Raw genomic sequence first — 25,508 nt, 5'->3', positions numbered from 1 at the left:
AGAAGTAGCTACTAGGAGTAACTATTTTTCCAGCAAATACCATAATGTGGAGAACTCTTAAGGAACCAGAAGTGCCTCCTGTCCTCCAAAACATTTAGTATTGCTACTTTGCTCACTGCTAAGATCACATATCCCCTTTCACATTGTTCTCTCCATTCTCAAAAATAAGGACTAATTCTCAGCTTCACCATTCAAGGCCCAGATCTAATGGCTGGCACCAGTTATACAGGGGCCGTCATGGAGACACAGGCACAGTGCAGCATTAGCTATACCACAAGAGAGACTCAACCGTCAGTCAAAGCCAGTGAGTCTTGCTGTCCTACACAAATGAATAGACCGTCACACCTAAAACCGCATTCTAGGTTATTAAACAATCTATTAAAATTGCTATTGCTCCCATCTAAAATTTCAAATTATCTTTAGACAGTGTTTCAGTTTCTATGATGACATTATATAAGTAGAATAAATAATGTATGTAGTTATTTAAACTATACTCAAATGGACTGAAAAATGGGTTCACATTTCTAAAGAACCTGTGTGAGTAAGTGGAGTATGTTGTTATAATTTAAGCCTGTCACTCTGTTAGTACTAACACAATGGGGACTTTATTACTAGGAACAAGATTTTCCCTATCTGGGTAATTTTACTTCTATTCATTTTAGCAAAGTTATATGATTAGAACCATCTTGATAATTGATCTAAAGCATATGAAATGCTCTCTATTTTGAGAGCTAGAAATATGGGAATATAAAATACATCCACAGAATGGAAGCACAGCTCCTTTCTAAAGCACTAGAGTTTGAAGTGAATATCCCTGTCATAACAAAGCACAAAGTGGAAGGAAACGGACCATTAAGCCACTACTGGGTGGTGAAGGTATTTCATTACACTATCTACCCCACAACTCAAAGGCAGTATCTGCCCTAATGTCTTAACAGAGATTGCAAACGTAAAAGAAGTAAAAAGAATTTTATTTATATTTTTATCTTTGGCAAGAAATTAGAGAGGAGCTTTTGTAATTATAGGTTACCAAAAGGTTGTTCTAAAGAAGACAGCATGGAGGGAGATGGGAGGAAAAGAAGAAAAATAAAATGAAGACGAAGATGAAGATGATGATGATGATGATGAAGAAGAAGAAAAAGAATGGTAGACTCTGAAAGCCCTCATGAAGTAATGTGGCATTACAATAATCAAAGAAAACATTAACTTTGGTTGTCAGAGACCAAATACAGATAACTGTGGGCAGAATTTTATGATTCAGAATTTTAGTTTCTTATCAAAAAAAGTTTGAAATTTAGGAGTCCAATAAGATAATTAATAAATACCTAAAATCATCTCATTATTGAAATGGGTAGGCATCAAAAAGCAACCAATGTTCTCTGTAATAAATACTACACTCTAGCAAATAATTTACTGTTAAAATACATAAGAATTCTTCTCATGCAAATATTAGATATTAATAAAACACTAATTGACTTCAAACAATGATCCTCATTTAAAGCAATTCAAGCAATAAAGAAGTAATTATAAGACATGAATTGCTAAACTAGTAGCAAACAACTTTTACACTTAGTTTCATCTGTTAAATGAAGCAAAAGGCTTATCTTGTTTCAAAGAATATTTCAAGAAATATGTCAGCAGGATTAGGATGTGACAATAGTTATTTAAATTCCATAGAACGTTATTATAAGAAAATTGCCTAGTCTAACATTTCCTCCACAGTAAAAGAAAAGCGTTCTTATTTATAAATTTAGTCCTTTTCAGTTTACAAAGTGCCTACATACACGCATATCACTTATGCTAACAGCCAGTGCAATGGGTGTTACATATCTCCGTCTTTGCAGAGAGGCAGCACAGCACACTGTCTTGGATACTGGGGTCCATGATCTGTCCCTGAGTAGTTTGTGACTTGGAGCAAGTTATTTAAAATCTCTAAATCTCATTTTCCTCCTGTGTAAAGTGGGGGCATTTATCTGCCTTGTAGTGTTGTTATGAAGATTAAATGAATCAATAACTGTGACGTGCTTAAGTGCTGGAGTTAGCTGCGATTGAATTACTACAGATAAAAACAACAAGGGTCGGGAGAAATTGGAACCCCTGTACACTATGATGAGAATGTAAAATTGTGCAGCCATTATGGCAAACAGTATGGAGATTCCTCAAAAAATTAAAAATAGAACTACCATATTATTCAGCAATCCCACTTTTGAGTATTTATCCAAAAGAAATGAAATTGGTGTCTCAAAGAGATATCTGCAGACTCATGTTCATTGCAACATTATTCATAATAGCCAAGATGTAAAAACAACCTAAATGTCCATGGACAGATGAATGAATTTGTCAGAAAATGTCACACACACACACAAACACACACACATACACACTCAATTATTCATCCTTAAAAAAGAAGGAAATCCTGCCATAGGTGACAACATGGATGAACCTTCAGGACATTATGCTAAGTGAAATGAGCCTGTCACAGAGGGACAAATACTACATGATTCCACTTATATGTGAAATCTAAAATAGTCAAACACAGAAGCAGAGAGTAGAATATTGGTTGCTAGGGGCGGGGGAGACAGGGAAATAGGGAGTTGCTATTCAACAGGTTTAAAGTTTCAGTTATGCAAGATGATAAAGCTCTAGAGATCCACTATACAATGTCATGTCTTTACTTAAGAATACTATATTTACACTTAAAATTTGTTAAGAGTGTAGATCTCATGTTAAAAGTTATTACTATAATAAAAGAAATTAAGGTTCATAGAATCGGCCTAATACTACAGAGTTAATAAAAAAAGAGACAGGATTCAAATTCTAATGTTTTACATAAGGTCCAGTGATTTTAAACAAGCCTTAAAATATAATCCAAATTAGGGAAAGCAATATGTTATTCTTGAAAGAGCATAGACTGTGGTGCAGACTTAGGCACAAATAATAGTTCTACCACTTGGGCAAGTCACACAACAATTAGCCTCAGTTTTATGCATTGGTGAAACAGAGACATTAAGACCTAACTCATATGATCATATAAGAATTAAATGAGAACAGCAACTCCATGAGACCAAAATGGAAGGATTTTATAAATTTAAAATTGAGTCTTTGTGGTATTTGGCTTCACTGAAAGTACGTTAAGAGGTCCCAAAACCTATAATGTTACAGTTACCAGCCACATAGGACAGTTAGAAAGATCTTATTTTTGTTCCCTTATTGTAATAGGTCCAACTATTTTGACAGACTTTAATGAGAATCTACTCTGGTGCTATTAGAAAATTGTGTAAAAAAATAGTACAAACTGTTCCAATTACTGTGTATTTTAGAAATTCTTTTTCTAGTAAAAAATGAAAATAAAATGAGTATTTTATTTTAAATGCTAAAATGTGCAAAACACATTTTTCAGAAAATGGGAAATCCTACCAATATTACTATGTATCAATTCATTTTGGAAAATGTAAAACTAATTATGTTCAATTTAATAAATTAACACTATCATGGTCTAGTTAAGCATTGCAATCTTTCCTTTAACTGTATGACCTCACACATTAATTCATATTAAAGGGAAAAGATTCAAGTAAATCCACTTGGATTAAAAAATGTCCCTACAGAACACCTTTTAATACCTTTAATATGATTTAAAACAAAATACATATGCTTTGTACATAATACATGGCACACATATTTTATTGTGTTAAAAGTCATCAGCATCTAAATCTTTAATTCTACCATTAAATTACTCCTAGAGAATTTTCTCATCAACTTTCTAAATTGTAGCCTAAGTTTTTTGTCAGTGTCAACACAGTTTGATTCTTGGGTAAATGTTTATGACATCAGTTTAAATAGATACATGGCATCTGTGAAATGTGAGTTGCTGAGTGCCACGGCTAGCTGTGAAATAATTTTAAAGCCAGAACTTTCTTGCCAAAACAAATCACTTAACAGACTCTTTGATATGAATAAACATGTATATTTTTATTTCAATACATGTAAGCATATTCGATTCGTAGCACTGCCATAACAAAGTACTACTAATTGGGTGGCTTAACAAGAGAAATTTATTATCTCAGGGTTTTGGAAGCTAGAAGTCTGAAGTCATGGTGTCAGCAGGGCCATGCTCCCTCTTAAGGTTCCTCCTAACTTCTCATGTTTCCAGCAATCCTTGGTGTCCCTTGGCTTGGAGCTGCATTACCCCAATCTCTGCCTCCATTGTCACATGGCACTTTTTTCTGTGTATATTTCTCTGTGTCCTCTCCTTTAGATATAATGATACATGTCATATTGGATTTAGGGCCCATCCTACTCCAATATGTCCTTATCTTAACTAATTATGTCTACAAGGCCTTATTTCCAAATAAGGTTATATTCTGAGGTTAAGATGAACATGAGTCTGTACATTAGATATTTTTCCAAAATTACAAATTTTCTCATAGATAAAATGTTTATCAGCAAATCAATCAGTCCCATATATAAACATGACAATACCTCCTCATGCTTCTGGACTTTACTCATGTAGATCTTTAACTTAGCTATATTACTTTGACCTCAGGACAAGGCAAAAAAGAGAAGTAAGGAAGCATCTGTGTTGTTGGGGTTAGAGAGGGAGACAAGGGAGGAAATACAGAGGGAATATTGATGAGCAAAGAATGGACTCATTCCTCTTGAATAGATTCTCAGGAGTGGACTTGCTGGGTAATATGGTAAACTTATGCTTAACTTTTTAAGAAAACACAAACTGTATTATCAAAGTGAGTATGCATTTTACATTTCTACCAGAAATGCATGAGAGTTTCAGTTTCTCCACATCCTTGTCAACACTTAGTATTATTTATCTTTGTTATTATAGCTGTTAAAATTATGTTGTAATCGTAATCTGCATTCCCCTAACAACTAATGATGTACCAGGCAGTCTGCTTAGTGGTAGGTATAAAAAGGTGAATAATGCATAATCCCTTCCATTAAAGCATTTAAAGTCTGATAGAGAGAGAGGACAGAGAGAGAGAGAGAGAAGTACAAAGACAGTTACACCATGGCACATTAGACATATACACACTGTTGTATCTTTTACTAAATAGTTTTAGGAAATTTGAATGTGATCCCTTAGGAACAAAGAGTTTTGTGGAGACTCAACTAAACAAAGCCCAAGATTATATTCAAGCCATCAACCTGTCAAGTATTTCCTCAATATACTTCTGCTCTTTAAGTAATCACATAAAACATTCTTTTAGCTATGTGCTTCATTTTCTTGGAAGGGCATTTGCAATGGTGTGGAGTACAAAGTAACTCTGCATTTAAGTTTACTCAGGGAAAAAAAAATAACCATTATTATTTTAGGAGAATTTCTACAAAGATGATTTCAACAACAAAATACTTTTCTGAGGAACGATTGTTGCTGGACATTTAAAAATATCCAATGGGTCCTATAAAATGGAAATGGAGGCAGATGATAGGAGCTCCAGCAATCAGCAATCCTGAACACTTCTGTCAAATAAAACTGAATAGTTCTGTACCTTTTGGCCTCTGATTGCAAAGCCATACAAATGAGCTTCATACATGAATAAGTTTTATTTAACCAAGTGTTAAATTATTTTTTTCTTTTAAGTCCCTCAGATAGCCTCCCTCTAAACCCCATATAAATTAAAAATAGAGGTAAGAAAATGTGGATATCTTAAATTAAATACAAAGCTAAAAATATTCTTAAGGCCCTACCACAAAGTAGGGAATTACCATCTGAGTCTTGCATCCATAAAAACTCCAGTTTAGAGATGAGAGCTAATATGTTACCAGATTTTATTTATAAAAAATACAATGTCACATTTTTCTAAGGATGAAGGAAAACAAGAATAGGCATTTTGAGAGCTCCAGGAAAGAGAGTAATGATTTAATATCAAGACCTATGATAAAAATCACATTTAATTCATTTATCCATTAAGTACCATTCAAACACAAACTGTCAACCACGCACTGGGTATAAAAAGAATTCCCCCTTCCTTCAAAAGGCTCATAGCCCAGTGAAGAGACAGTCATAAAAACAAGGAAAACACAGTTCTCTAAGAGCAGCTAACATTTATTGAGTACATACTATTTGCCAGATATCATATTTACAAAAGTTATCTCCATTCCTCACGACAAAACCACAAAGTAGGTTCCATTATTATTCATATTTTATAGATAAGGAAACAGTCTTAAAGATACAACTTGTACAAGGTTACTCAGCCACCTCCAAGTGAATCAGGTGCCCTATATCCATAACCATTGAGGCAGCTATTCTGCCTCTCATACCACTGCTATAAATATAAAGATCTTAAAAAAAATAGTAGGCACAATGGGACAGAGTGCAGATGTGCCAGAGAGAATCGAAAAAGTTTCACAGCTTTCTCTACAAATAAGCAGGATTTTTCCAGACAGAGATATAGAGGAGAAGCATTCCAGGTTGCAGTGAATAATGTGTGAGGACAATAAATGTTCAGGAAAATAACAGCAATAACAGTTGTATCAGTTTCCTATGGCTGTTGTAACAAATTACTGCAAACTTTGTGACATAAAACATCTGCAGTTATTCTCGCACAGTTTGAGAGGTCAGAAGTCTGAAATCAGTATCTGCTGGGCCAAAATCAAGGTGTCAGGTGTGACATGCTTCCTCCTGAGGCTCTAGGGGAAAATTCATTCCTTTCCTCTTTCAGCTTCTGGCAGCTGCCAGCATTTCTTGGCTTGTGGCCCTATCACTCCAATTTTCAAGGCCAGCATCTTGAAATTTCTCTTTGTCTGTATACAATCTCCATCTGTCTCTCTCTTATAAGGATACATGTGATTGCACTTAGGACCCACCCAGATAATCCAGGACAATCTCTCTATCTCGAGACCCTTAACTTAATTATATCTGCAAAGATCCTTTTTCCAAATAAGGTAACGTTTATGGGTTCTATGGACTATGACCTGATATATTTGGGGACCATTTTTCAGTGTACCACAATAGTGATAGAGAGTCCAGGTTTGTGGAGCTGGAAAACACATAGAGGCATGGAGGTCATGAGAGACGTGGCAGGTGGGAGAAGTAAGATAGCAAAAAGTACAAGAGGCCAGGCAGGTGAGCAAGGACCAGATGATGATGACTGGATTACATATAGAGATGTTTAAATTTTAATCTTATAGGTGATCGGTATAGTTGAAGTATTTTGATTTGCAGCATTACACTGTGATATTGACATGTTAAAGAAAGATCATTATAGAGTTAATACTGAACAAAGACTGCTGGGAGGCATGAGCTTATTAAGGCTCTTAATTAATCAGGAATAAAAAAGGGATGCATAAGATATGAATATGGCTATTATTGATAGAATGGAAAGAAAAGGACAGGAAGAACTTTAGGATAACTTATAAATTTATAGTTTTGGCAACTGGGTGGATAGTGGGGATGATATCTATGGATAGAAAATACCAGAGAAAGTGTAAAAGGGGAGGTTGAGCTTGGCTTTGGATGTGCTAATCTAGAAGTGTCTGTATGACATCCACATTGAGATTCTAGTAGACAAATGGATATGTATGTCTGGAGAACAAAAGAAGAATTTAAAACTTTAGATGTGCACATCTAAATTTGTTTTTATTTATTTATTTATTTATTTTTATTTCAGCATATTAAGGGGGTACAAATGTTTAGGTTACATATACTGCCTTTGCCCCACCCGAGTCAGAGCTTCAAGTGTGTCCATCCCCCAGATGGTGTACACCACATCCATTAGGTGTAAATATACCCATCCCCTCCTCCCCCCTCCCACCTACCCAACACCCAATGAATCTTACTACTATATGTGCACATAAATGTTGATTAGTTAATATCAATTTGATAGTGAGTACATGTGGTGCTTGTTTTTCCATTCTTGTGATACTTCACTTAGTATAATGGGTTCCAGCTTTATCTAGAATAATATAAAAGATGCTAGATCACCATTGTTTTTTGTGGCTGAGTAGGTATCTATACTACCCAAAGTGATCTACAGATTCAATGCCATCTCTATTAAAATACCAACATCATTTTTTGCAGATCTGGAAAAGATAATTCTATGTTTCGTATGCAACTAGAAACGACCCTATATAGCAAAAGCAATCTTAAGAAAAAGAACAAATTGTGAGGCATCAATTTACCACACTTCAAGCTATACTACAAGGCTATAGTAACTAAAACAGCATAGTACTGGCACAAGAACAGAGACATAGACCAATGGAACAAAACTGAGAACACAGATATAAAACCATCCTCATATAGCCATCTAATCTTTGATAAGGCAGATAAAAACATACACTGGGGAAAAGAATCCTTATTCAATATATGGTGCTGGGAAAATTGCACCACAGGCATATGTAGAAGATTGAAACAGGATCCACACCTCTCACCTCTCACAAAAATCTAAATTTGGAAATTTAGAAATCTAAATATCTAAATTTGGAAATTTAGAAATCTAAATTTCTAAATTTCACATTGGCCATGAGAATGGATGAAATTATCAAATAAGCCTATGTTAGTAGAAACTGCTTTGATTGCAGGTGCCGATGTGTTCCAAGGCAGTCCCTCCAGAATTTTTACTCTGTCATGAATGCTTTGACTTGCTCATTGTGGAGCTTTAGCCATCTAGACTATATCTAATTAGCTCATCTTCTTTAGACACTGCCTGCACCATTTTGGAAAATTAGTTTGTTAAAGTCAGCACAGAGAAAAGAGAGCATTTAGTATTCTATTTAGGTCTGATTATATATACGTAAGGTCCCAGTGCTTGAGACCTCATAAATGCTGAGGAGAACTGCCAATCCTAAAAGACTTTGGAAAGAAAAATTATGACTAATATGAATCCTCTAGGGAACTGATGAAGAAAAATCATCCCGGCCCAGAGGACCTTAAAACTTTTACATCCCATGACTATCCTATCCTAGCTCTACATTATTTCTCCTACGAAACAACATCACATAACCACAGTACTTTTATGCTGCTGAGAAGGGAAGAAAGAGATTATCATCTTTATGAGACCACAGGGTACACTCGATAAAAGTTGTTGGAAAGAAAGCACCATGCAGAGACTGAGAACAAAAAATGCAGCAGGAACACTGAAGAGCCTAAGGTTTTGACAAGCAGGTGCCTCTGCGGTCACCAAATCACTATTCATAGATGTGTTGTTCCAGGCCAGAGAATCCTGCTCTGAGAAACAATGCTTCAGCCATTAGCCCCAGGAGACATCAATCATTCCTGCCAAGACACACAGTTAGCTCAGGAGGGATTTCAAAACTTAACTAGGTCAAAAATTACTTCTAAGCAGGTTTTCCTAATCTAATCTAAACTAAAACTTGAGAAAATTGAAGGAATTCTACCTGTCCTCCAAATTCTGGTTTCTACTTACATCTCCAACCTTAGTTTTATCACGTTTGTTTTTCAAGTACAATACCTTTGTCCCAATGTAAAAATGAGCTATGTATCCTTTTCTATAAGACAGACAAATTCCTGCCTACCTTCTCACTCCTTCTTGGAATGTCTCCTCTTTCTTCTTTCTACATTAGAAGTTCAGTCTTCAGCTTGTATCTTACTTAGTTCATAGAAATTTTCTGGGACCATGTCAGCTAGCAGTCAAAATTTTTCTTCAATATTTCTACCATAATTGTTATAAAATTTGGGACTCAGAAAATGCTGTCTTGCATAAATCTATTTTATTTATGTGTTCTATGCCTCTAACTATTTATAAGCCTTGTGGATGGAGTCAGCATATAATGTCTTCTTGTTGTACCAGAGTCCAGTAGGTCTCAGTAGATGAGAATGATAAAGATTGCTTAAAAGCAGACTTCAAAATAGACATCAGCCTTTTATTCTAGCCTATGAAAATTTTTTTACCAAATTTATTAGTCTGTGTAAATTTTTTAAACTAAAAATTTCACCCCTTTCTTACCAATAGTTTTATTTTCATAACTGAGATTTCCTTGCTATTGCTGCTTTAATAACTCTAATGTATCTCTCAAATTTTAACACTGCCTGAAAAAAAAGATTATTTTCCAGAATAATGTTATAGCTTTAGATTAATTTTCACAGTATCTAATAATATTAATGCATCAACAAAAAGCAGGAAAAGTAACTAAGAGATTGCCTTTTGTGCTATTTTGCAAATACAATTTATTTTACACACAAAAAAATGCATCCTGTAGAGATAAAAAAAACAAGTGTGATACTTTTCTTCACTCATGTCTGGCACTTCCTATAATAAAAGACAGGTTAACAATAGAAAAGCATAACAGATTTATTTAATCAAAGTTTTACGTGACACAATAGCTTTTAGAAATAAATATTCAAAGACTCAAGGGAAAAAATTGTCCATTTTTATGCTTAGATTTGATAAAGAATGGACAGCTATATAGAAATGTGATTGGGGGGAACAAAGGTATGACCTAGACCTAATGGTCATAGACTGAGTGGGAAAACTCAGCAAGGCCTGTCTGTTCAGATTCTTCTTGACTTCTCTGTGTAGCATTCCTTCCTCCAGGGTATAGGGCACGACCCCTTCTGGAATGAGGGTCTTATGACCTATTGTTAGACAAAGTAGGTCAGAGAATTTCTTCATGGCCAGCTCCTACACAGAAAGGTATAGGAAAGTTAGAGTAATATTTCTAGTTTTTATGTCTGGCATTGAGAGAGAGAGATTCTAGTTTCTGTGACCTACCTTGGAAAAGAGGAATTCTAGTTTCTATGTCTTGCCTTTGGGGAGAAAAGGGACCAGGAGAAAGAAGGGCAGGAGAAGGTCAGAAAGATCTTGCTTCTGAACCCCTTTCCTTCAGTCTAAAGTATTCAGCATGCCAAAGTGCCATACTTTAGAGTATCATTTTATGAGTCCCAATGTTCTCCCATCTCAAACTTCCCCCAAAAGTTTCACAGTCCAGAAATTGGGTTGTTGGATTGTCTCATAAGCCATTGAATCAAACTTTCAGTCTTGAGAATAAGTTAGTCCAATTAAACACTTAACAGCTGTGTCTCATTTCAGGAGGTGGTATTGCAGGTAGGCTTCCACCAAAGTCAGACCTCGATATGGTACAAGTTATCAGATATTTAACAAGAGGCATTTGTATGGAAATAAAATAAAAACAATTATTAATTTTGGCAGTAGTATATAAACTAGTTCCTGAATCCAGAGGACAGCCAGTTGAGAAGATTTCTAGATTTGGGCTCGATGTATCTTTGGATAGTGCAGGCAGTGGCAATCTGACAGATACTCCTGATTTTTAATTTACAATAGATGAACTTTCTGAGTAGTCCATACAGCAACAGGCATGAAGGTTGTTGATACATAAGCTGGTATGGTGATTTCCCTGAAGTCTATATAAAGTTGTCCAGCTTTAGCTTTTAGGGATTCAGAAAAAGACCAGTTTTAATTCCAATGATTCCAAGGCAGAAGGCTGGGAGAAAGTTTGGAGAGCTGTAGCCAGATATTGGAGGAAACAAGAAGAATTTCACGATCCAGTCTAGACTTCAGGTAGATAAGAAATCCTTAAAAACAATGAGTGCATTATGGTTTCTTTCTGAAGCATAGCTTTTCTCTCTACAGTAAGCCCCATTTCTACCAAAGATACTCAAAGTAAGACTGATTTGTTTGAAAAATAAGTTTAGTGTCATTAAGCTTGGCCTGATTATTTCCATAAGTGCAGTAAGAATATTTATTAACCATGTAGGCTCTTTTTACATTCATTTTGCTGGCACTTTTCATAAGGAATCTCAAATTAGACTTTTAAAAGCCTCTTGAAGGTCAGAAGCCAAGCCAAGGACTCACTGTGAAGCTACCTGCAGTACATACAGTTGGGTGAATTCCTTTCTGCTACAGGTCCCCAAAACATCTGGAGGTTCCAGGGCTTGTCAGAACATTCTTTACCCACATAAAAGACAACCATGTGAACCATGTATTCAAGATAACAGGTCAGTTTTTCCAAGGAGAGCTTTATTGGCTCCATAAAGTGAACCTTAGTTCCTCAAAATTGTCAGGTGATATTTGAACATATGACGTTCTAATCAAAGCCTTGATGATATAACCAGTGTTTTCAATTGTGTGCTGTTACAAGGCAAATAGGTCCTTATTGAACTTATAACAATACAAATAACCATATTGCCATAAAATAAGAATACTCACAAATAGCTTCTGAATTCTGAAGGGATCAGGTAGAGAGAAAAAGTAAATATTTTAATTCTGTTCACAAAGGTACACTTTTCCAAATTGTTGTAAGCTACAGATAGCTTAAGGCAAAAAAAAGTGTCCTTAAGTATAGAAAATAAACATTTAAAATAAGAACCAGCAAAATTTCACATGAAAAGTCATTAAAATGTTATCCTCCTTAGTTGATGCAGTCTGTGTAGTTAATTTTTGCTCTTACTGATCTTGGTTAACACTTTCATGAAGCCATCAGTTTCTTCATTAGAGCTCTGGAAATTCTTACCCAGTCCAATGATATAATCTCAAAATTATTAGAAACATGTACTTGTCAGAGTTACTCTACCCTTTTAATGAACTTCCTTGAAGATACAACACTTTAGGGTTACAGTTGCTTGCAAAGATCTTTCAGAAAGAGCATCAAAATAAAGCAATTAATTATGGACAACAAAATTTAAAATGGCCATGGTTAAAGATTGGATGAGAGTTCATTATAACCAGCAATTGACAAGAAAATCTGGTTATTTCTGTGGTACATGGCATTTTTTAAAGATAGGGTCTTGCTCTATTAAGTAGGTTGGAATGCAGTGACCCAATCATAGATCACTGTAATCTCAAATTCCTGGGCTCAAGAAATCTTCTTGCCTCAGTCTCCCACAGAGCTGGGACTACCGGAACAAGCAAAAATGTCTAATTTTTTTTTTTCATTTTTTTGTAGAGACAGGGTCTCACTATGTTGCCCAGGCTGGTCTTGAAACCTGGCCTCAAGTTATCCTCCCATCTTGGCCTCCCAAAGCACTGGGATTACAGGTGTGAGCCACCATGCCTGTCCAAGCATCTTAACATAATAATGAAAAATTATTACTGATAACATATCACATTTCTAGGACTCTCAAATAATTTTTGGAATAATCATATTAATAACATATGCATAAATATAACTTATAGAAGATTTGCATCACTTATTATTTGAGAATGCTTCCCATATAATATAAATTATCAAAGAAAGCTAAGTAGTTTAAAAACTCTCTTTTACAAAGTGACAGACACATTATTTAGGGTTTTTAGGGGCCAAATGGAAAATCTCAAAGTTAATTTGAGGTCAGAAAGACTTAATTTAGAATTTTATTTTTGAGAAGTTTTCCAAAAATGTCAAAAGGCTTAAAACACTTGATTAAATATTATTTTCATTACCTATTTAATCAAAGTAGCAATAACACAATTTAAAGGCAAATACAGAAGGTTACTTAGTTGTACACAAAAAATTAGTTCTTTTAATAAAGAAGACTCAGTTTTCCTAAATGATCAAAGACCTAATGAAAAGCAACATGAAACAAAAGTAATTATATTGATAAAACACAAAATCTTTTTTTCTAGGCCGATGACATAAAAAAAACCCTTCACATTTTCAGACCAACACTCAAAGAAAACTGTCATTTTAACAGAAAAGACCAAATTGTACTTTTGTGCCAGTGTACTATTAATACTAAAGCTAATTTTTACTAATGCCTTTTAAATAAATTCAGCCAATTTTAGTCAGTTTTGACCACACAATATTTCTACAAACCTTTTACAACCTTTGTAAATTGACACATATTTGCACATATTTACGGGGTACAGTGTGATGTTTCAATGCATGCATACAATGTGTAATAATCAAATTAGAGTAATTAGCATATCCACCACCTCAGATATTTATCATTCTTTTATAGTGGGAACAATAAAAATCCTCTATTCCAGCTATTTTGAAATATACAAAATACTATTGTTAACTATAGTCACCCTACTATGCCATGGAACACTAGAACTTATTCCTGCTTTCTAACTGTAACTTTGTCTCCATTGAGCAATTTCTCCCCATTCTCCTCTCCCTGCTCCCCTTCCCAGCCTCTAGTAACAAGTGTTCTACTCTCTATTTTTATGAGATCAACTTTTTTAGCTCCCACATTTGAGTGAGAACATGTGATATTTGCTCTCTGTGCCTAGCTTATTTCACTTAACATAATGTCCTCCAGCCTCATCCACATCAGTGGAAATTACAGGATTTCATTCCTTATTACAGCTGAATAGTAGTCTGTTGTGTAAATAACCACATTTTCTTTATCCATTCATCCATTGATGGACACTTTGGTTGATTCCATATCTTGGCTTTTGTGAATAGTGATGCAATAAACATGGATATACAGATATCTCTTTGACATACTGACTTCATTTCCTTTCATATATACTCAGCAATGGAATTGATGGATCATATGGTATTCTATTTTTATTTTTTTGATGAACCTTCATACTGTTTTTCACAGTAGCTGTACTACTTTACATTCCCACCAAGAATGTACAAGTGTTCCCCTCTCTTTGCATCATTGCCAACATTTGTTATTTTTTGTCATTTTGATTATAGCCATTCTAACTGGGGTGAGATGATATCTCATTGTGGTTTTGATTTGCATTTCTATGATAACTAGTGATGTTAAGCATCCTTTCATATAATTTTGGCCATTTGCATGACTTCTTTTGAGAAATGTTGTACACAGATATTTTTAACTGAATTATTTGAATGTTTTGAGTTCTTTATATATTCTGGTTATTAACCCCTTCAAAGTTTCCCTATACAGGCTAAAATACACTGATATACAGTGTATTTTATACACACTGATATATATTTTGAGCATACCCAGAGCTTATCTATCACCCTGCCAAAATTTCTCTAAGTGTCTTCTTGTCTATAAAATTAAACCATTGAATCTGACAGCAAATAACCTGAGGCCTCTGTGATGAGTGAGACAGGGCTTCGGGGCATTTAAGCCAGCCTCCCCTGAGACTAGGGTTACGACATCTCATATAAAATCTCAGATGTACTGCGTTGTAGCAGCTCCCAGGAAATTATTTTTAATTCCCAGTTTTAGATTTTAAAAAAATAATAGAGCTTTTATGGGAGCAGTAGAGGCAGAATCCTTAATCAGGTAATACATGAGAAATGAATTCTGAAGGAAGATTTCTATGATTAGAGAAGTAACGTGTCATACCTAATGTATGTCCCAGGAATTTATTATTTAAAGCAGGATTAGTAAAGGATCAGTCTGTGGAACTCTAAAAGAAATTCATTTCATAACTTAACTATTCTACTATTCCTATCATCAGTAACTTAATTTTTCACACTTGAGAAGTTCTCATTTAAATATTCTGAATATCTAAACCAATGTATTTCAGTGACAGGAATATACTGCATATTTAGTATTCACAATATTCACTTAAAGAAAATGATTAGAGCAAATTTATCAGTTAAAAATATTGCCATGGTATTTAACGGCTGGATTTGGGGAAATGTAATCTGAAGTCCTACAGCAACTTTTCTTAAGCCCAAAATAAAGTTATGAAATGTATGGGTTCAAAGAAAACAGAGATATAGAGCTGACTGCACAAAATTCATATCCCAAATAAGAATAACCCTCACCTGAATGAAGGTAAAAGATTTCTTATATATTTTTATTTGACATAGCTCTCCTTTTATTTCATGTTGTGACACAAAAGTGACCTACAACTTCTTCAATAACCACCACCACTGCAAAATAACGGCTAACACATCTAATGCTTATTGTGTGCCAGGCATAGTTCTAAGCACTTCTTATACATTCAACTCATTTAATTTTCATAAAAACTCCATGAGATACTACTTACTATTATATAAACCCACTTTATAGTTATTGAAACTGAGGCACAGAATTTAAGTAACTCATCAAAGGCCAGACAGCCAGTAAGAAACAAACACAGACTGGATTTGAATCTTCAAAGTCCAGGTCCATAGGTGCAATGTTCGAGTCTTTTCTCTATGCCAAACACCATGCAAAGTCCTTTGCTTGCATTTCCTCATTTCAATATGCTGATTTAACTTTATATTTAGGATAAAATCAACAATAAACTTTTCTTCTCTTTTATTTACACATTTGTATGGCTTGTGAGTGCATCCTTGAATTCATCAATAAATCTCTAATAGGTTTAAAACCAACTGTGTTCCATCTGAAAAGGTCAAACATTACTTTCTGTTTTGCATAAGTAAAAAGGTTGTCTACTTTCTATTTCTCTAGCCATCTTGATCAAGCAGCATGGGCAGTAAAGCAGATAGGAGAACGAGATACCTCGGGATTCAGCTCACCCAATGAAGGAGGTACAAAAGAAAGGAAAACAGAGAGGTCTTCTAGGGATGGGTTACCAAGCCCTGTCTAGTGACAGCCCAGAGCCAACACAAATGTCCTTAGGGTGTGTCCTCTGGCAAGTGTCTGTGGCACAGCATGGCATCCTTAAACCTTTCTATAGCATCACCACCTATCTTTCCTAAGTCAAATTAGCCACTTTTACACCTCACTGAAGCTAATCTTCAAATTAATTCTCTATTTTTGAGTTAAACAAAGGCATTCTTGGTAGAGGATTTCCACTTTCTTTATACTCATAGATAACTATTCCTGTACAGATGCTCCAACAATTCTTTTGAAAATTGGTTTTTCTTTTACATGTAGCATATTTATGAGATCTCTCCTATTGGATCTCTCTACTGTGTAGGTTTATACTGAAACTTGTCCTGCAGTGACCCTCTTTATGGTTTTCAGTAATATTTCATTTGTTTCTCGTTATTTATCTTCCCATCTCAAATCAGCTGTAATATTCCCAGACTTTTCATAATTCAAAGAGAGTGAAAATAATTCCTTTTGATTCTCTGAATTAATTCTTTTTCAGGAAAAAAAAATGTTGCTTTAGTTTAAGGATGCTTCTTCAGTCTACTATGAAATGAAACTCAAGGACTTTCAAGGATCTTCAATGAAATGGGAGAACTCTTATCTATACTTGCACTCCACCTTGAAAATTGCTTTATGGGCAATGTTTCCATCCCTTAGTGATATATTGTCTCATAAAATAATGTTTATAAAAACTATGGGAAAATATGGAAAATGTTTGTTAAACAAAAGAAAAATGTTTGTTAAATAAATAAGAAAATAATTCCAAAGCATATACACAGCATAATGACAACTACGTAGGTGGGTAGATAGATAGATACACACACACATATACACTCTTGCACAGGAAAAAATCAAGAACAAGTTAATTAACATTTTCTTGTTTGGACAATATGACTTTTCTTTTTTTCCTTATACTTTTCTTCATTTTTCCACTATTTTGAATGAGCATATACTTTCAATCATAAAAAAAAAAATGAACATTTACTTTGTAGTTACAAACCAGGGAACAAAATATCAATTTCTTCCAAAGTACTGAGATTTCTCTGAATCTAGCCCTGTAGCTAACCAAACCTTCCTGACACTCTGTTTGAGTGGTTTGTCTTTACAAATATATATTAACACAGATGCATTCTTAATATAATTAGGTAAGCACATACGGAGTGATTCTTTAAATATAAATTAAGTCATATCGACCCTTGCTTAAAATCCTCCAATGACTTCCCGTTTGAATTAGAATAAGTCAGAATTCTTTACCCGGATCCACAAAGCCTGATAAAATTTGGCCTCTAACTAGTTCTTTGACTTCAACCCCTGACACTTCCCCTAAGTCATTATGGGGCAGCTCCTCTGGCTTCATTTGTGCTTTAATCTGCCTAATACAGAGATCTGCACATGGCTGGCCCCTTCCTGTCATTAGGTACCAACTAAAACATCACTTTCCCCACTCCGGGAGGCCTTCTTTGACTACACAATCTAATCTGCCAGCTATTTCTTGACCTCATCACTCATTTCCATCACCTTTAAAAACTTCTGTACGTAGCATTTATTATGATCAAGACTTCTTGTTAATTTCTTCGCTAGCTATTGTCTCCCCTATTAGAATGCAAAATTTTCACCATTGTATATCCTCCTACTTAAAACAGCATCTGATACATAGCAAGAAAATAATAAATATGTATTGAAAGAATGACAACTGAATAAAAGCAGTGATACTAATAGTAGCTGTCCATGGTGCAAATTTTAGTTTTAGGACTTTTTTTTTTTTTTTTTGAGACAGGGTCTCACTCTGTTGCCCAGGCTGGAATGTAGTGGCCTGATCATTCACAGCTCACTGCAACCTCAAACTCCTGGGCTTAAGCTATCCTCCTGCCTCAGCCTCCCAACTGTCTTCTCAAACAAACACAAAAGCAAAGCCTTCTGGTTTCTGATCTTACCAGTTTCATCAGTTACAATGCACCTAATGTAAATTAATATATGCTAGTAAAAATAAATACTGCTGGGAAAAGCCAAGAAGTGAAGACAATGTTCACAGGAGAGATGAGAATGTAGAGGTTTTGCTTATCACAGACAGCAGGAATGAGAAAAGGAATGGGCATTGAGTCCAATGAGAGCAATAGAAGGGTGACACTAGCAGATGACCTGAGAGAATTGGCTTGTAGCAGGGGCTGAGGCATGACGGGATTAGTCCGGAAAGTCTCCTTGTGGAAAGTGGACACTTGGTTCTATGCTCTGCTCTGCCACATGTCAGGCAGCTTTTTATTTGTATAGCCCCTAGAGGAATGGCTGAAATTAGGGCATTTCTGCTCATCAATTAAAGGATATCTATATTCTTTCTATAAGGTCTATTATACTTATATTGACTATATGATAATCCATTTAGTTCTATATCAAAATGAAATGTTCTGACCTGAGAAAAACAGGTACAGGTTACATTAAGAACCAAAATATGTATATTTTTGTTTCTGGGCTAAATATATATTGCTAAAGTACAAAACAATTTAAGACTAAATTATAAACTTAATTATCATATAATAATCAGACCCCAAAATAATACTTTTTCAATGTATTTTAGGTGATCAGTTGCCCACCTATTGCAATGAAAAATGCCACATACAAGATGTATAACATTTTGTAATTTCTTCTCCACATTCAAGTGACAATGACAAATTGCTCGAGTTCCCTCCTTGTATTCCCATCATCATTACATATTTGAAAAACCAATATATCCCTTGCAGCCAAGGATTACAAATGCAGCCCACATTCTTTCTTTTCCTTTTCTTTTTTCCCTCTCCATCTATCCTACCAGTTCTTCTCACTGTTGCCTACTTGTTCTTTCCTCTCTATCTTTCCCTGTTCTCTCCTTAAAACTGTATCCTACCTTCTCCGTGGCCAATCCCTCACCTCACACTCAGCAAGAAGCAATTTTTTACCCACTTTTCTAGTAGATTAAGCTTCTAGCTATGAAGAGGCTTCAGGGGCTGATCAACACACACTGGGATGAATGAAAAACCATCCTTGGAACCTGGGGCTTGGTAAGGAGCAGGATAACAGGGGAAGAGGCTTTTGGGACAGAAGGGAAGATGAGGACAGGGCCTGAGCAGCACTGGATTGCAGAGTCACACTGAAGGGTCACAGTGCATTATCATCCCTAGGCACATAAAAATGCCAGAAATAAAGGAAAGAACAAAGCTGGTTATGTTTTTCATTTTTATGATTCTTTCTCCCTTCCAGTATAAAATATGTACTGGTCACCAATAGTGTGTAATAAAATAATAGACGCCACTTTACCTTTTCTGCAACAAGTTTCCTTATAATCCCTGTTAATTTTACCTATTTTCAGAATGCTAGAGCCTGATAAATAGAATAAAATCTCAGTTTGGCCACAGAATCAAAACGAGAAATAGGACTCCTTGGAGTTAATTCAAATTAAATACAGCTTTATTTTTGCTGCTATGGTGACTGCAAAAATATCATAGATAAAATATTTATTGAAAGATGCAGAAAATAACATAACATTTCATCAATACACACTCAACTGAGATGTTATTTGCCTTTTAACATTTACATATTAATGGCTTATTAATTAGTCATTTTTAGAACATTTATGTGATAGTGAGTAAAACAAAAAGTTGAATACATCCTTTAGATATAAGAAAAGCTAATGTTTATTATGTGCTAGGTTTTCTGTTAGGCACTTGACATTTGTCAACTCATTTAATCCTCACAAAACAATATAGTGTTGGAATTATCCTCATTTTACAGATGAGGAAACTGAGGTTGATTCAGAGAGATTGAGTATATGGCTAGTAAGTGATAAAGTCAGAATTAGAACCCAGATTGCCAAAGACCCAGCTTTACCAAAACTCAAAGGTGCCTTTTACACTATTTCCGCTTATCTCCCTACAATGGCACTGAAGAAAACCAGAATTCAACAAACGTAGCCTGAGGGCCTCCTGCAAGCAATACACACAGCAGAGTATGCACTGTCACACACACTTGTCAGACACAGACAGCTCACCATCTAAAAGAAGAGATAAAACATGTATATAAACAGCTATGATAAAAGGTAGAAAACCACATGTCAAAAATAACTTCTTTGAATGTTAAAAGAAAGAAGATTCATTCAGGTGGACTTTAGGAAGGAAACAGCATTTGAGTTGGGCCTGAAAGTCTACAGAATTAATAGTTTTGCACCAACTAGTTGCTCGTTAACATTTGGAAGAATTACCCATCTCACATACCACAAAGGGTATTCAGTCATGCATCACTTAAGGACAGGGATATGTTCTGAGGAATGTGTCATTAGGTGATTTCATCATGTAAACATCATAGAGTGTACCTACGCAAACATAGACAGTATAGCCTACTACACACCTAGGCTATATGGCATAGCCCATTGCTCAAAGGTTACAAATGTGTATGGCCAGCTACTGTATTGATTTGTAGGCAATTGTCTGTGGATGCTTTCGTGCTACAATGGCAGAACTGAGTCATTGAAACAGAAACCATATGGCACTCAAAACCCAAAATATTTACTATCTGACCCTTTACAGAGAAAGTTGCAGACCTCTGCCATAGGCCATTCATTTAGCAAATATTTATTAAGAGCCTGTAAGCTAATATAGGTTGTTGGCTAAAAGACTGCAGCTTCATTAAACCAAGTTAAAAACTAATCACGCTGCATTGTATTCTTCACTAAAATTAATCATTATATTATAATGATTAATCATTACATATATATAGGAAAGAATTTGAACAACTTTTGCTATGGCAAAAATACAGGAGGTGACTTGGGATGTAATGTTATTAGGAGGTACTCTACTATTACTACTTGTACTACTAGTTAAAATTTACTGAGCATTTATTGAGGTTAGACACTATTTTTTATTTTTTATTTTTTGAGGCAGAGTCTCACTCTGTTGCCCTGGGTAGTGTTCAGTGGTGTCATTGTAGTTCACAGCAACCTCAAACTCCTGGGCTCAAGTGATCCTCCTGCCTTAGCCTCCTGAGTAGCTGGGACTATACGTGCACACCATGACGCCCGGCTAATTTTTTCTAATTTTAGTAGAGATGGTGTCTCATTCTTGCTCAGGCTGGCCTCAAATTTCTGAACTCAAGTGATCCTCCCACCTTGGCCTTCCAGAGTGCTAGAATTACAGGTGTGAGCCACTGCGCCAGGCCTGTTTGACACTATTTTAAGTACTTAATATAAACAATATATGCCATTTATTCTTCCCTACACCGCTAGGATGTAAGTACTATTATTATCCTCATTTACAAATGACAAAATTAAGATTAAAAGTGATTAATTTATGAGGTCCTGAAACTTATATTTGTTAAATCTGGTCCTTTACAGAACGTGTTTTTATTCCTGGAGGTCTTAAAAAGGTATAGTGGTGTATACTTAAAAAGAGAGCAAAAACATAGCTACCATCTGTTGAGAGCCTACTACGGGCCTGGCATTATTCTATATGCTTTAAACACATTCTCTAAGTTTCAAATCAACCCTTCAAAGTAGAAGTAAGTTCCCTCTTTTACAGATGATGAAAAAGTAGTAGATTATGTGACTGACAAAAGGTACATACCTAATAAGTTGCAAAATTAACATTAAAACTTAGATCTACCTCACTTGTTCTATTATACCATGCTATTTCTACTTTTTAAAAATCCTAGTTGAAGAGGGAGGAAGCAAGATGGCTGACTAGATATACCACTTGCTGGATAGTCCCAGATGGAAGGAAGGGTTTCAGATAAAGGAGTAGGGGAAAGACACAGTTCAGGTGTAATTCAGATGAAGAAGTGCTGGAGCCTGCCAGGGACTTCACAGGGGGAAACTGATAAGCAGAACAGGAAGAGGAAAGAGAAAAAAAGATATTGATGAGGATCAAACCCAGAGACTCTCGGAACCCAGTGAGGGGGTAGTTGGTGGTTCCATTTTCTCCTTCCCACACACTTTCAGTAATTAGCGGGCCACCAAGTTGCTTGGAAGCTTTTTCTGGATAATCCCAACTCTGAATAATGCTGAGATGGCAAAGAAGGTCTATGAATCACATGCCTAGTCTCTTCAATGAGCTCTCTCTGTGTCTCAATAATCTAATTTTTGATCCTGCTGGGGCACAGGAAAAATGTTATCTAGCCATGCCTTTGGCTTTTTCTCCACAACATAATTCTTGAGACACAGACTACTTCTTGACAGTGAATCTACAAATTTTAGAATCTTCTGCAATCTGAATAGGTTAAGAATATCCCAATCATCAATTCCTGATTTCTTTTAGTTTAAAATTTCTTCCCTCAATTTATCTCTTTCCTCTCACATTTCACTATAGGCAGCAAGAAGAAATCAGGCACATTCAAACATTTTGTTTAGAAATCTACTCAGCTAAATAACCAAGTTCATCACTTATTAGTTCTGTTTTCTACATAACTATACAACACAGTTCTGCTAGACTATCTGCTACTATGTAACAAGTATTTCCTTTCCTCCATTTTTCAGTAACTTGTTTCTCATTTACTTCTGAGTCCTTACCAGAAGCACATTTAATATTCATATATTTACCAACATTCTATAATGATTTAGGTAGTCTCTAATGTAATACAAGTTTTCTGTATTATTCTCCTAACTTTCTTCTCACCTCTCACCAGTAGTACCTTTAACATCCATGTTTATACAAACATTCCGTTTATGACACTTTAGGTATTCTTTAATACAATATAGGTTTTCTCTATCATACCACTTCTTTCTGAGCCCTCACCACCAGAACCTTTAAGATCCATATTTTTGTTCAAGGCAATCTGAACATTTTCTATCATGCTCCTCAAAATTCTTCCAGCTTTTACCCAATGCCCAATTCCAAAGCCATTTCTATATTTTTATGTATTTGTTACAGCAGGACCCCACTTCCAGGCACCCAAATCTGTAATAGCTTCCTAGGGCTGCCTTTACAAATTACCACAAACTTAGTCACTTATAAAACACAAATTTATTCTTTTACAGGTCTCAAGGCCAAAAGTCCAAAATCATTCTCACGGGCTAAAGTCAAGGTGTTAGCAGAGCGGTTTCCTTCTGGGGGCCCCAGGGGAGAATCCATTTCCTGCTTTTCCAGCTTCCAGAGGCCACCTGCACTCCTTGGTTCATGGCTTCATCACTCTGACCTCTGCAGCCACCGTCACATATATCTTCTCTGACTCTGACCCTCATGCCGTCCTCTTATAAAAACCATTCTGATTAAATTGGGCCCACTGCACAATCTAGACAACATCCCCAACTCAAGATCCTTAATTTAATCACATCTACAAAGTCCCTTTGCCACATAAGGTAATATATTCTCACATTGCAAAGATTAGAATGCGAATATATTTTGGGAGAATTAATCTGTGTACCATGACCATCTTCATTATTAACTGAATTCTGTTTAAATGGTTTAACCATATTTTCAATCACATAGTTTTAAACACTGCCCCCACTGATTATTCATCTTACTAAACCAGCATTTTGTCATTTCCACATTTCAAACATTGGTTCTTTTAAAAGTCTCAGGATGGAAAAATTCAGCAACAGAATAAGATTATATATTGAATTACATAATTCCCAGAATTGTTATTATTTGAATGATACTTTGATTCATTATTATTGTTTGGAGTATTTCCGAAGTATGTAGTAATTTTATTACAGGGGGGCAAAAAACTAAAGCCCTATCACACTATCATAATTATTCTGAAGTTGAAGGATATCTAAGGGATCATCTCAATTTCAAAGATGTGAAAAATAAGTCCCAGAAAAGCTAAATGATTAACTCAGCGACACAAACTCCAATATAAAGGAGGGAGAGCATAAATTTATTTTGAGAATATCTAATGACTAATTATATGGAAATCGGCTTTAAGAGCAAGCATATGGAAAACTGCTACATTTACATAAAAGGAATTTCTTAATCTCAGGTTTAGGTAGATTTTTATTTAGCCATCTGAACTTCTCAAGTATTATGGCAAATGCTAATAAGGTAGTTTTCTCTAAAGCTAGAGGAATTTCAGATAAACCTTATCAAATTCATGAGAATAGAGACATATTTGCCAGAATGCTACACACAAGGGTTATCAGGCCAAATAAAAGTGGTTCTACTGTTGCTGGTCTACTGACTGGTTTGGAAAATCTGAAAGTCTATAGGCTCTACAAGTAAGACAGTTTCTGGTTCCCCTGGAGACCAGTGCTCTAATGTAACCTAAGATAGTATCTTGTCATATGTGTGCATGGTATAAAAGTGCTTTCATGAAAGTTGGCATATCTGTGAATTTTTTAAAAGCATCTAAATTAAATTGTGTCTAATGCTACCTATCCAGTTATTCTTTTCAGGAAAAAACAAAACAAAACACTAGAATCATGTGGATATTTTTTAAATATTAGTTTACTAAATGCCTGTTAGGCTTGTTGATTTTGCCAATTGCAAGATAAGTAACATAGACCTGAAGTGGAAATTAAGACATAAGGACTCTGGAAAGGCTTGTAAGAAGTTCTACTGATAAGTGAATAGGCAACTCAATAAATAAAAGAAAAATACTCAAATTATCAGAAATAACCAGATATTTCAATATGAAGGGAAGAAATTATATTTGCATTGACCTATAGAAGACTCAATAGCCATAGATGCATATATATGTATGTGTGCATATTTATATGTGATACCATAAAATTGTCATGTCCATAAAGATATTATAATCTTATTAAATTGATAATATTTATAATAGCTGGAAAAATTCCTCAGAGTTTTTCCCCCCAATACAATCTTATAGGTAAAGAATAGAGCATAAATGTGATGTTTAAGGCTCTTTCCACTCTATAGCCAGAGAGCAATTTGAGGGTGAGTCAAAACATAAAATTTATTGTGGCTATAAAAAAAAGAAAAAAATATTGCTAATAAAAACAGCTTTATTTTCCCTGGTAACATAAATAATTTTCCTAATAAAAATAGAAAGCAAAGCGTAGAAAATAAAAATTATATAGTTCAGAGTTAAACATTTTAAACATTCCACTGAACATAATTCCATACCCAAACACACACACACACACACACACACACTCTTACATAAATTGAATCACACTTACACTACTAGTTTGAAATGT

General features: G+C 35.1%; 1 protein-coding gene across 6 annotated transcripts in view; it reads right to left on the bottom strand.

The window, feature by feature from the left end:
- Positions 1-25,508, bottom strand: part of ANKS1B (ankyrin repeat and sterile alpha motif domain containing 1B) — a 950,573-nt gene that overhangs the window by 671,914 nt on the left and 253,151 nt on the right. The window lies entirely within an intron of this gene.

The sequence above is a fragment of the Lemur catta genome, chromosome 6, assembly GCF_020740605.2.
Source record: "Lemur catta isolate mLemCat1 chromosome 6, mLemCat1.pri, whole genome shotgun sequence".
NCBI classification, from domain to species: Eukaryota; Metazoa; Chordata; class Mammalia; order Primates; family Lemuridae; genus Lemur; species Lemur catta.
This window is presented reverse-complemented; position numbering and strand designations above follow the sequence as displayed.